General features: G+C 48.7%; 1 long non-coding RNA gene across 1 annotated transcript in view; it reads right to left on the reverse strand.

Moving 5' to 3' along the window:
• The window catches only part of LOC120388937, a 49,526-nt gene extending 36,252 nt beyond the window's left edge, over positions 1–13,274 (reverse strand). Inside the window, exon 1 of the long non-coding RNA XR_005590682.1 lies at positions 13,221–13,274. This is a non-coding gene — a long non-coding RNA (uncharacterized LOC120388937). The remainder of the gene's footprint in view (positions 1–13,220) is intronic.
• Positions 13,275–13,749: the final 475 nt, after the last annotated feature.

Raw genomic sequence — 13,749 nt, forward strand, 5'->3', positions numbered from 1 at the left:
GAACTGCTGAAGGGCAGGGAGGCTTCAGCTGATGTAGATGCTCTGGTGCAAATGCCAAGAGTAGGCACCATAATTTGCAGCAGGGGGCTGAAACCCTGGCTCTGCTGATGTCGGTTATAAAACTCCTGTTGAGTTCAGTAGGGCCAGGATTTCAGCCTAGCTTTGGGCTGGTGACAGAGCCAGGAAGAGAAGAATTGTTGTTTGACGTGATCCCCACGTCTCCTGCCCACCTGTGAGAGTGAGTGATGCTGGCGCCGGTGGGTTCCTGGGATACTCAGAGCGTGAGCAGGACGTAACTTATGTTATCACCCAGCCTGCGCGCGCGCACACACACTTGAAAATACTCCCCACTGCCTGAACACATGCCAGTCCTCCACCCACACGTCTCCAAAACAGGATCCTAAGGGAGCAGCAATCAGCGCGGCAACACAGGGAAGGCTAAAAGAATTGCCTTTAGCGGTGCAATTTGCCTTAAAACGTTCCATTTTTTCTTTTAAACTTTACTTTTACTTACAGAAAGATCCTGATGCCTCTTCCCGAAGTTCTCCTCGCACAGACGGGGAATGGCCAGGGCACAAGAATCCCAGCGTCTAACTGTATTGTTCCACTGATGGAGGGGAGGGTGATTGTTGTTATGAAAAGAATTTCGAGGCTTTTCATACAACGTGGGCTGATAAGTCTCAGGTGGTTTGTGACAGTTTCCAAGGCCCTTAAGCAGCCTCTTGAGCTGTCGAGAACAATGCCGTTCATCTGGCAGGACCCGGGGAATCGGTTTCTTTTTACTCTCTAATTTCAAAACCTCTATTATAGTCGGCGTTAAACACCAGATAAACAATAACATCACAAAAGGTAATGATGGCTCCTGGGCCAGCCATGCAATCACCCAGCGGTGAGAGGTATAATACATGTGTGTGTGCGCACACACACACACTCTCTCTCTCTCACTTGCTAGGATTATATGGGTCTATTGCTCTTAATAATTTTCCTGCCCTTGCAGGGCCTTGAGCACTGGTGCACCTTGGATCCTTCCTATTCTCTGCCTGTGTCACAGAACTGTCTAGTCTCCTAAGGGCTGTAATATTTGGGTGTAATTTTGGTCGCGTGTGCAGCTGTTGAGTGGTGTTGGTGGGCTGTGGTATGCAGGAGGTCAGAACAGAGGAACTGGTGGCCTCTGGCCTGAAACTCCATGACTTTGACTCGACTGGTGTGATATTGGTAGAAAGCAGGCAAGCAGCAGTACGTGGCAGCATAAAGACAGAGAAGACCTGGCAAACACCTTCTCATACGTCCCTCCAGCACCCATGCAGGATTGTTCACTACAGTCTAGTCTCTGATGACATCATGGTCCCGCAGAGGGGGTCTGAAAGTCAGGATTCCTGGGTTCTGATCCCAGCTTTTAGCAGGGAGTGGGGTCTCGTGGTTAGAACAGCAGGGTTGGGAGTCAGGACTCCTGTGTTCTGGTCCCAGCTCCTGGAGGGAAAATGAGGGTCTAGTGACCAGAGTATGGGGCTGGGCGTCAGGACTCCTGGGTTCTGTGCCCAGCTCTGGTGCAGCACTTCCCTTCTCCGTCCCCCGGCTGTAAAATGGTGATAGTGCTGCTATCATCCCTTCATGAAGTGTTTTGAGGTCTATCGATGGAAAGACGCCTGGACTTCAAGGGCCTTTGGGTCAGGCCCTATACCATTGAGCAGGACTTTGTACCTGTCTTGTGTGCAAAGTCTCAGGTGATGGGGCTTCCAGCACTTCCTATTGCATAGGCTAAGGGATCTCATGCTTTGGAAATGTTTCTTGATCCTGTGTCCAAATAACCCTCTGCTTCTAGCCACCCTCAGCCCGGTGCACGGCTTTTGTCACCAGACCCGCTGGCCAGCTGCTTCCATGCAGAGATCTCAGCATCCTGGCATGAAGTGAAACGGGGAGGTAGCTACTTCTCAACCAAGCTTCCTTTTCTTGAACAGACACACAATCCCTCAAGCTAGTGTGCGTCACAGGGCTGAGCCCCACTCTCTCTAAATGGATTCCAGACTTTACCAGGCACTGAGTCACTCTGCCTTCAAAGGTGAATAAATTCCTGGCAGGGCCACGAATGTGGCTTCAAGCTGTGAAGGGGACTCCATAGCAGAGGAAGGATGACAGCTGTGTGAAGGAGGAATCAGTAGGCTGGAAGCGTTCACAAACTTATCATGCAGCCAGCAATGGAGCTGGCCACCCACAAACTCAAGTCATTCAGCGTGTCGCTGGGAGCTCCCAGTGCTTTTCATGGCGCTCGTGTGTCCAGTGTCTGCAGTCAAAACTCTCTTGCCATTTAGGACACAGAACAAGTGAGGGGCTCTTCAGTGCCCAGCCGATTCACAGATCCCCTTTTTGGCTTGAGCCTAAAACCGGAGGCCAAAACCCTCAAAGTTCTGTCCTGATTTACATCCTTAGCAGCTAGAATTTGGTCTTGGAAATTCTTGTAAGAGTCCAACTCTGTTCTTTTCAGGTGTTTGGGGTTGCGAGACGGCACTGGGCCCCAGGATTCTGGGTTCTGTTCCTTGCTCTGCCATAGACTGTGTGAGACCTTTGGCATGTTACAGCAAAAAAAAATTTAAGTGCCAGAGTGACTTAGGAGCCTAAATCACATTTTCAAAAATGATTTAGACACAGCTCCTTAAATGTATTTAGGCCCCTACCTGTCTCTTTAGGCACCTAAATCCACCATTTAGGCGCCACTAACATTTTCAAAACCTCCATTCAGCTGCCTGCCAGCCCTATGAGTCCCTATACCCGCTAAGTGCCTAAGGGTATGGCTACACTTGCAAGTGTACAGCGCTGCTGCGGGAGCGCTCCCACGGCAGCGCTTTGAAGTGTGTGTGGTCGCAGCGCCAGCGCTGGGAGAGAGCTCTCCCAGCGCTGCAGGTACTGCACCTCCCCGAGGGGATTAGCTCCCAGCGCTGGGGCCCTGTTTACACTGGCGCTTTGCAGCGCTGTAACTTGCTGTGCTCAGGGGGGTGTTTTTTCACCCCCCTGAGCACAGCAGTGTAAAGCGCCAGTGTAGCCAAGGCCTACATTTCCTTGGCATTCGTAAAGCTGCCCAAGCACTGACAGCACCCCCCAGCTAACAAGCAGCTCAGGCCGAAGCCCCAGCTGTCCGGAAGCAGGATTCTCAAACTAGCCAGGAAATGCCCGTGTGATCCTGGCTCAGAGCTTGCCTAACCCTGGTTACCTGCCAGCCCCTGGCGGGAGAGGGACAGCCCAGCATGCACACAGAGAAGACACATGGAAATGTAGAGTGAACATGAGCAGCAGTCTGGGGGCAAGGCCATGGCCTAGCTAAGTGGCTGGCCAGAGAGGGTTCATGGCTGACTCCCAAGTGGAGGGAGGCACCTGTCTGTTGGAAATAATTTCTCATTTAAGTTTATTACGATTTACCATGACTTGGTTTCCACACAGGATTCCTTTACTCGTCCAAAGGCCACTTGATGTTAATTGCCACCAAAATACCAATGCAGGCAGATGTACAAACTTCTGTGTTATCTGTCAAGTATCAGGGGGTAGCCGTGTTCATCTGTATCCACAAAAACAACAAGGAGTCCGGTGGCACCTTAAAGACTAACAGATTTATTTGGGCATAAGCTTTTGTGGGTAAAAGTTTGTTTGAAGTGGTTTTTTACCCACGGAAGCTTATGCCCAAATAAATCTGTTAGTCTTTAAGGTGCCACCAGACTCCTCGTTGTTTTTGTTGTATCTGTGATACAGTTATAAGCATTGGCCAATATACTCACAACAGAAGCAGGCCCGGGAGATATTTTTCCCATCCCGGTGTCTCTCCAAAGCAGTAAGGAAAAAGTTCTGACAAAAAACATTCTCAAAGCCTTGTTTTTTATACACTAACACAGACAAGTGATGATCTTGGCCTTTAGGCAAAAACAAAAATGGCAGGCTTTCTAGCTAAACCCTGCACCTGGTGCCCAATTAACCATGTTCTCAATGTTTCTGTTACGTCAGCTCAGACCTTCAATACGATCACACTGGTACTTCCATGGTCACTACAAACAACTCTTCTTTTGGGTGAGCTGATTCTTTTGGTCACATAGTTTGAGCCAGTTACTCATGCTAATATTTAAACTCAACCATTGTTTCTTGAGGACCAATGTTGGCCTGTAGTCTTACACTGTCGCTGGGCCGTCACCCACTCAGGCCTAAGCTTCGTCTTTCTGCCCCTCTCCCCAGCAGTGCCTACTGGCGAGCTTCGCAGTGCTCTGCTCAGCTGGCCAGCGGCTGAAAAGCCCTTCGTGAAACACCAGGCACTCCCTGTGCTTGTACGGGAACCTGGGCACCTACCTTGGGGCTGAGGATTCCAGCAGGTCAGCTAGGGGCTAGGCATTGCAATGCTGAGCAGAGCAGATCTGACTTATGGATTTCAGGCAAAGGGGAAACCAAGACTGAAAACCTCTCTGGTGTCTGCAGGCAGCACATTGGTAAAATGGATGGGATTTGCTAAGGCTGCAAGGGAAACGGGCAAAGCTCCCACTCACTGTCATGTGGCAGAGCCTGGGAAAGATACTTGACAGAATGTGATCTGTCTCCCTGGGAACAAATGCTAATTATGGTTCAGAAGTTCATTGCTTTCTCCCTGGCAGAAAGTGGCTAATTGCTGCGGCTAAACTCAGAAGATATGACAGAGCCCAAAAAACCCTGCAGCCTCCAGAACGTGTGTTGCAATTAAGTTTAATTATAAATTTGGCAATGAGGGATAAGCAGCCAATCAGATGGATGGCCCAACTGAGTACTGTTCCCTAGTGCATTTTGGGAATTTTCCGTCTAAATGGGGGTGGGGTTTTGATGGAAGATGCACTTTCTGCAAAATCAGTATTCTCCATGGGAAAAAAACAGATTTTTGCTGAAATTTTTTTGATTGTTTTTCATCAGGAAAATGAACATAGTTCAGTTCAGGGTGGGACAGGTCAACATTAATGTGCGTTCCCTGAGCTACCCCAGTGCATTGTGTGAGTTGTAGTTCAGTTACCTAATGCCCCCATCTGTTTGAATTGCATCTCCCATGATGCACTGCAATTGAACTAACATGGCACCTCATGGAGAGGAGGTCATGTTACCATAGTGTATCATGGGAGATGCAGTCTGTCTGGGCAGCATGATCCATACAGGACAATGGAGGTGTGAGATACTCAGACTACAAGTCCCATGAGGCGCTACAGCAGCTCGGGGGAAGCAGATTAATGTTGAACTAAAACAAAATATTTTCACATTTCAGAACTGAATTTTTTTTGAAATTTCCATGCCATGAAAAATTTTGATTTTTTTTTCACCTTTTTGCCCTGCCCCTCCTCATAGAGAGGTGCAGAGTTCACAGGCCAAACAGACAGAGGAAAGATTAATTTTGTTCGCCTCCTTTTACAGATGTGAGCAGTAGGGTCCAGCGAGAGTCAGTGACTTTCCCAGACTGAGCAGGAATTGAACCCAGCTTCCCATTCCAATCCTTTAACAAGACAAGGCTTCCTTTCTAAAACTAGCTCAGAAGGCTGAATTCTGCAGCTTGACAAGGCACTGCTGGTGGGTGGGTGTGTGGGGGTATATGAGAGAGAGAGAGAGAGACACACACACGTTTACAGTGATGGATTTTCTTTCCAGGTGTGCATCAGATGTTGGCATCTGGCCTTTACCAAGAAATATAAATTTCAAATGACAAAGAAACCAAACAAAAGCCTTTGTAACCTTGTACAGCAAAAACCCTTGTTTCCATGACAATCTGAGGCATCTCTCACTCTTTGCTTCACCTACAGTTGAGGGTTTTGGATTTTTTTTTCTTTTAATTGTTTCTTTTGGTTGATTTTTTTCATGTTTTCAAAGGAGAGGGCGGGAGAGGGAAGGAACACACACACACACAACTGCTTTTCTTTTTTTCCTCATAAAAAGAAAAAATGCCACCATAACCTGGAGATGAGCAAAACATCAGTGTTAGCGCAAACAGAGAGCCTGGGCTGGGACTATGAAGCTGAATGGAAGCAGGGCACCTTTTGTGGATATTTAAATTCATGAAAAGAATAAACAGGAAAAATAAACCTTGGGAGATTCTCCCTGAAACCTGAATCACTGTGGGTTTTTTTTAAATCTAGCAGCAGGAGGGTCAGATGTGGCACAGAGAGAACACAAGGATGCTGTGGAAGGAGTGCATTCTCCACAGAAGCCTCATGTTTATTGATTTTTCCACACACACACACACACACTTTTGTGTACACATAATACAAAAAGGTGTGGTATAAAAGGTTTAATTGCCATGGCTGCATTGCAGCATGGTGAAGCTATGACTGACATCTGCAGGACACCCCAAACAAGTGCCAATAAAACCCTTATGCCAGCCTCCATTGTGCCAGATTAACCCAAAGGCAGTAGCCGCCTGGGCTGGAGGCATGTAATGAGATCAGAATTTCAGCTCTTAGAGTGCTTTCTTCTGTCCATTCCATGTTAGGTGTGCATGTGCCACATGCACTGTTGCTGGAGATATTTCCCCTAGAGGTAGTCATAGGGGCTGGTCCTAGTGCCCCCTGGAGCCCCACACTTATGAGCCAGTATAAGAGGCCCTGCCGGCCCCACGCCCTCTCAGTCCCGTCTAATCGGCCCATGACGGTTGCTAGAACATCTCTTGCGATTGCAAGGGGACTCCCTGGTTGGGCCAGTTCGCCTCCAGACAGAACAGGAAGTGCCAGTAGTTTTGTTCGATGCAAGGGCTCCCTGTCCGACGCCGTCCTGCTCTTGTGAGCAGCTGGGACTTCCCCACTGACACCCTTGGTCCACAGGGTCCTCTTAACAATCAAGAGAGACAAGGCGAGGGTTATCTTGATAGCCCTGGTGTGGCCACGCCAGCGTTGGTTTGTCACGCTTCTGGACCTTTCAGGCAGCCCTATTAGAGCTCCCACTACACCCGGACTTGCTCTTGCAGAACCATGGTTGGTTGCGTCATTCAAACCTCACATCCCTACCTCTGACGGCTTGCCTGCTGCATGGCTGGACCCTGTGGAGTAGGCCTGCTCAGAGCAGATCCGGTAAGTCTTATTGGGTAGCAGAAAACCCTCTACTAGGGTGACCTGTTTGGCCAAGTGGAAGCGCTTCACATTTTAGACCTCTGATGGGGGTCTTTCCCCATCTCAGTCCTCCTTGGACTATTTATTCCACCTGAAGCACCGGGTCCGGCCTTATCAGGTCAAGGTCCACCTGGCGGCCCTCTTGGCCGTCCCCCCTCCAGTCCAAGGTAAATCAGTCTTCTCACATGAGAGAACAATCAGGTTCCTTAAAGGTTTGGAAAGACTCTACCCTCAGGTCCGTGACCCGATTCTCCCATGGGACTTAATCTGGTGCTGTCGTGGCTCACAGGGCCTCCCTTCGAGCCGTTGGCATCTTGTTCACTGCTGCTCCACTCATGGAAGGTGGCCTTCCTAGTGACAATTGCGTCAGCCAGAAGGGTGTCCGAAATCAGAGCCTTCACTTCAGAAGCCCCTTATATGGTGCTCCTCGAGCACAAGGTCTGACTGCACCCCCTACCAGTCCTTGCCAAAGCTGCTGTCGTAATTCCATAACAACCAGGACATTCTTCTTTCTGTTTTCTTTCTGAAGTCTCATGGATCGGATGAGGAATGTCAACTACATAACTTAGACTTTGGTGGACCCTGGCCGTCTACATCAAAAGGACTAAATGCTTTTTGCAAGTCAATGCAGCTCTTTATAGAGGTGGCGGACAGGACAAAGGGTGTGCCAGTATCGTCCGGAGGATTTCGGCCTGGATAACTTCCTGCATCAGGATGTGCTATGAACAGGTGAAAGTTCCACCTCTGGACATTTTCACAGCCCACTCCACAGTGTCCCAGGCTTCATCAGCAGTGTTCCTTGCACAGATTCCAATCCAGGACATCTGCAGGGCCGCCCTGTGGTCATCAATTCCTACCTTCGCGTCCCACTGCGCCATCACCCAGTAGGCCTGTGATGACGCCAGTTTTGGGAGAGCAGTGTTGCAGTCGACATATCTGTGAACTCCGAGCCTACCACCAGGGATACTGCTTGTGAGTCACCTACCATAGAATCGACGTGAGCAAGCACTCAAAGAAAAAAGGGTTATTAACCTTCTGTAACTGTTGTTCTTTGCAATATCCCTTCCATGACCTGCCCTCCTACCCCTTTATCAGAGCGCATGGGGCCAGCGGTATCCCTTAGACCGGTTTATAAGCGTGGGACCCCGGGGCACGCTATAACCGGCCCCTATGGATACCACTAGGGGGGAAAAACTCTGCCAAGAGTGCATGTGATGTGTGCACACCTAGCATGGAATGGACGTGAGCAACACATCTCGAACAGTAGTTACAGGAGGCTAGTTACGGTTTTTTCCATTTATCTCTGTAGCCCTCATGGGTGGCAAAAAAAAACCTTGAAAACATGAACTGAGTGTAACTGATGGTTGCCTGAGTCTGCATGGAGCCTGTAGAAGGCTTTCAGAAAAATCCCCAGGTGGGTTTGGGTTTTAAGCTGGAAAGATTCCCCTGGAGCCATGACAGGTGGGCATGGGCGCGAGCACCCCAGGCTATTTTCAGACCATGCTGCAGGAGGGCTCAGGCGCTGCAGAGTGTGGCTGAGCAAAAAGTGACTCAAACGTTTGCCGTTTTGCAGCTGGGCTGCGCCCCCTATGTAGCAACATGGGAAATGCAAGATGGTTGTGACACCCCACCCCGCCGATTTCCTGTTTGTGAGCTTCCAGGAGTGGGTCACAAATCCTTGGGCCAGACCCGTGGTGCATTAGGTCCTTGTCTCTGGATGTTGCTGATACTTTAGAGGAAGGCAAATCCCCCAAACACTGCAAAGAACCATGCAGTTGGGCCACTGTGTAATCATACAAGTGGGAGGGAGACATTCATCCCTGATTGTGGTGCCGCAGCATCCTGAAGTATGCAAGGCCACAGCCTTTATCCCAGTGAAACCCAGCAGCACGGCTGTCCAGATGGACAATTCTTGTAGTTCAGTCACAGGTTGCCAGCCTCTCTCATCCCAGCTAGCCCTGACTGTGCACTGCAAGACTGACATCAAGGAGCCTTCTGGCTCAGGCCCCAAGAATAGACGCTGCCCCCTCCTTCCTCCGGCAGCAGTGCCAGTTGCCCAGAAGGGCTGGGCCACAAAAAACAGTTAGTTTTTATTTTTTTTTTAAAAAGAGAGCAAACTTTGGGCCACTTAGGGGAGGGTATCGACAAATGGCTTCTCTCCTCTCCCCCAGCTGCAGTGAAAAGAAAGTTCAATTGGCCATTGATCTTTAATTTCAAGCAGATTTCCAGTTTATCTTCTGAAGTCACAAAATACACAAGATTGGCTAAACGAACAAGGGGCTATAAATTATCGGGTGGCAGAGATAGCAATGTCATATTTCAAATAAGCATGAGCTGCAGTTAAAGGAATGATAGAAATGATTTTCTTTAAGATACAAACAAGCTAACTGGGTGAATTATTGGGCGACAAGACAGATTAATTACATTTTTGAAGCAGTGTTCAAAAGGGGAAATTTGTTTGTAAGTGAGGGGCGTTGGCGGAAGTTTGCTCTTTGGCAGGGGTTAGAAAAATGCCATGCTAAGGAAAGCCAGGGCTGTGTCTTAGTGCAGATACATGACGTTTCTGCAGGGGATCTCAGACTCCCTCTTCAAGGGTGCTGGAGGCTTCTGGGGAGAGTAGATATTATTATTATTATTTTATTTATTTATTATTGAATCTGCCTGTCTGAAGGTCAGGTGATCAGGGGAGCAAATTTAGCAAATTGAGGCAAGCAGCATCTTCCTGATACCAGGAAATATCTAGCTAGTCCCCTGTGCTGCCTCCCACTGCAGTGGAAAGAAACCGTGTTCTGTTGGTGTGATTTAAAAAAAAAAACTCTAAGTTTTGTGTGTGTGCACGCACACATATGCACAGAGAGCACACACACACGCACACACGTTACAGACACAATGGCAGGCAAGGGGAGAAAAAAATCGTTGTAGTTTTTAGTCTAAAACGTAGCTGTCTCCGCTGGGCGTATTGAGCTGTTGGTGTGAGCAGAGTCTGTGTCCATGCCCTAGTGCTGTCACTTTCTCTGTCATGCTGTCTAACCTATTACTGTTGTGAATGGAGCCCTCACACTGCAGTTGGATTTATTGGTTTAGATTTTCCTGATGTGTAATTTTCCTAGGGGTTGCTGACTCCCATCGAACTGCTACCCCACAGGAATCTCCATGCTCTTGTTAAGCTCACTTCCTGCTTCCCCTCATTGTCTCCCTACTACTGAGGACCAGGGCAGAAGTTGGGCTGAGGGTAGCAATATTTCCCATTCGTTACATCTTCCTCCAGCCCGTCACCCTTAAAGACACATTTCCACTGCTGCAGGCGCATCTCTGATTGCAGTGTTGACATGCCCTGTGCTGGCTCTTAGGGTGACTATCCTGCGTAATAAAGGGCTCTCTAGCTTTGCAGAGACAGGCAGAACAAGAACAACGGGCTGGAAGTTAAAGCCAGGCAAATTCAAATTAGAAATAAGATGCACAATTTTTTTTACCAAGAGTTGTGACTAACTCCTGGGACAAACTTCCAAAGTCAGTGGTGGATGTGCTATCACTTGCCAGACACCTTTCTGGAAGAGATGTGTTAGTGAAACACTAGTTACTGGGCTTCATACAGGAGTAACTGGGCAACATGCTCTGACCTGCGATCTACGGAGGTCAGCCTGGATCATCTGCTGGCCTTAAACACTATAAATCTAAGACTGAATTCTGGGTTTGGACCTTTGTCTCCAAGGGTTTGCTTGGAGCACGTGTAGTGTGGTTTTTGCAAAGCATTTCACCTGCAGGTTCTCACGAGCCCACACCATGTGGACTCAATCACACCAGTGCAGAGTGGGTGCAAACACAAGTGACAGCCGGTCACTATCTTTTGCACTGGTGTAAATGACTGCCCAAGGGGTAAGGGCAGTGGGAATCAGGCACACAGAGTTGCTCCTGAGAAATTCCTTGGTTACTTGTATTTCACTTCGCTGTCTCCAGTGTCTCACGAGAGAGCACTGGAGCTCCAGTCCCTGGGAGCAAGGCTCTCCCTTGACCGGGGTGCCCAGTACATGGTGTACATCCTGCCAGTTCGTGTAACACCACCAGGTCCAGCTCTCTGTTGCCCTGCACCAGGAGCGATTCCGAGCGCCAGCATTTGCACCCCATTTGCAGAAATTACTGAGAGGCGCTTTCTGGCCTGCATGCTGCAGAAACAGCAGCTGCCAGTGTCATTTCAGGGCACTGAAACAGAGAGCCTGAGACTGCCTGCTGTGCCGAGCTCTTCACAGAGGGGAGCGCTCCCTTCCATAGCCATCCTTCTGTCTCTAATGGATCTGGGAGTGGGGGGAGTAACCAAGTCCCTGATGAAAGCCACTGGGGGATGGCACACCAGGGCTTCGCTTCTGCTACCCACTGCTGTCCCTTTCCCCCTCCTGCCAGCCAACCATGGGACAATGTCTGACAGTGAAGTCTCTGAAATCCAAAAGCAGCAGCTCGGGGAAGATCTCACTGGGTGAAATTCACCCCCAGGAGGAGAGGCCGGCACCACTTTAGTCCTAGCTCCTGGAGAAAGTGTCAGAGCAGTGGGGCAGGGGACTCCGAACGCCTGGGTTCCTTCTCAGCTCTGGCAGCGAGAGCCAGGCACTTCTGGTCTCAAGTCCCAGCTTTGGTCCTGCCTGCGTTATCTCTGTTAAGTCACTTAAATCTTTGTGTGTCTGTGTAGAACAACACTGGCCTGGCTCCCGGAAGGGTTGCAGTGCTGGGTTAGTACTTGCCACGCACTTGGAGATCCTTAGATGGAAGGGGCTAGAGAGGAGCAAGATCCTATTCTCTCTCCTGTTGATTTCCTGATGATGTAATTGTGTTCCCATGCGCCTGAAGGCACCAGCCAAGCTCAGGGCCCTGTTGTGCTGGCTGCGGTGCAGACACCGAGGGGATGTCTACGTAGGAAAAGCTGGGTCCAAGCTAGCGTGGGTACCAATGGCAGTGAAGACAGAGCAGCAAGGGCCACTTCAGAGCAACCCCCTTCCCAGGGTCTGTGCCAGGCTTGTGCTGCCTGCTGTTGCCTGCACTCGATGGATTCAGGCTACTCTGCGCGCAACTTTTGCTGTGTAGACATACCCTTGGTGTGAGGCTGTTCCTGATGATGCTTGACATGGCTGGGAAGGTAAATTCAGCCACATTCCTTTAGCGTCCCAGCTGCTCCGACACATTCGCAGGTTGGGGTATTTTAAATAATGTTTTGTGGCAAGGTCTTTGCTCAGTTGCAATGTGAGTTCTGGCCCTGAGTCCTGTCTCCGCTCAGGCCACTTTGCACTGACCTGTGTAATCCATTCCACTTCTCATCTGAAAGGGGCACCAAGGATTTGTCTTTCACTCCTGTGCATTTTAAACTCACAACTGAACAAATTCTCATGAACAACAAGGACTTTGCTAATAGGTAATGAATCCAAAAGGGCCTGCATCAAATTTTTCACAATCTCTTAGGCCATATTGATGAAACCCAATCTGCTGTGAACACACCCTGACGGTCGCATCTAGTTTTCATTTCTGGGATGTGATTTTTCTTTGTATTTTCCCCTCCAAAGCACCAGCAAATGCACGGGCTCAGTTATTTATTCAGAAAGGGAAGTGGATTATCCCAGCTCCACTTTGATATATCACCTGGCTTTCACACACAGAAACTAAATTGGTTCCAGAGATCAGATGAGTATAATGTTAGATCTGTGCAAGCCTTTGAACACGGCTAAATCTGGAAGCATTAGATGTTAGTCTGTGAAGTTGCTGTTGCGTTAAATCATTATGAGCATGCACGCGCGCGCGCACACACACAGAGATTATCCCTTTCCAAGTGGGCGTGTGTTGCCTTTATCAAATCTTCTTTGTCATCTTACCAAAGGGGAAAAGGGGAATTTAATTTGTTTCACATGTTAATGGCAGCTTCATTCCATTGACTTTGCTGGGCATTCTCATTACATGAATATTGCACTGTTTGTAATTAAAGAATAAATTAGAACTGGGAGCGAGTCAGAGACAGGAGGCAAAGGTGGGTGAGATAACAATATGGTGCTGAATGTGGTGTAAGAACCTATATAGAATAGACTAAAGAATCATTGGGGAAGTGGAGGGGGAAAAAACCTCTAATGACCAGGAGCTGGACCAGTATATTGATACACTTACCGTCACTAGCTGTCTGTGTCCTCTCTGGAGTTCCAAGCAGGTAGTGCAGTCCCTGGCAAACAAGAGAGACAAAGTTAGCACTCAAGTTGTGTGGAAGCCTCTTTGTATATCTTTTTTGTAGTTGTTTTCTTTATTAAACATCTTCTGTTTGGGATGGATGGTCGTTCCAGAAATCATGGTGGATCAGTGACAGGGAATGCAAAGCAGAACTGATGTCAGGATAAGTGCGGAGGGGGGGAGGGAGAGAAGGAGGTGGGTGGAATGCCTGACTTGAAGGAGCCATGATACACTGGCCATTATGATAATCCTTTATTGTTAATTTCACTGATGCTCTTGGACCATCTTTGCCAGGATGAGGTCATCCCTAAATAGCAGCAGAATCAAAAGTGTTGAGCCGTGTCACTTTTCATATCAGGGCAAACCGATAATACTTTACCCTTCCAAAGTGACTTTCATCTGAAGGTCCCCTGCTCTAATCATAAACCTTACTCCTCTTTCAGAGCAGAGAACAGAACCCAGGAGTCCTTAT

This window comes from Mauremys reevesii, linkage group 22 (genome assembly GCF_016161935.1).
Source record: "Mauremys reevesii isolate NIE-2019 linkage group 22, ASM1616193v1, whole genome shotgun sequence".
NCBI classification, from domain to species: Eukaryota; Metazoa; Chordata; order Testudines; family Geoemydidae; genus Mauremys; species Mauremys reevesii.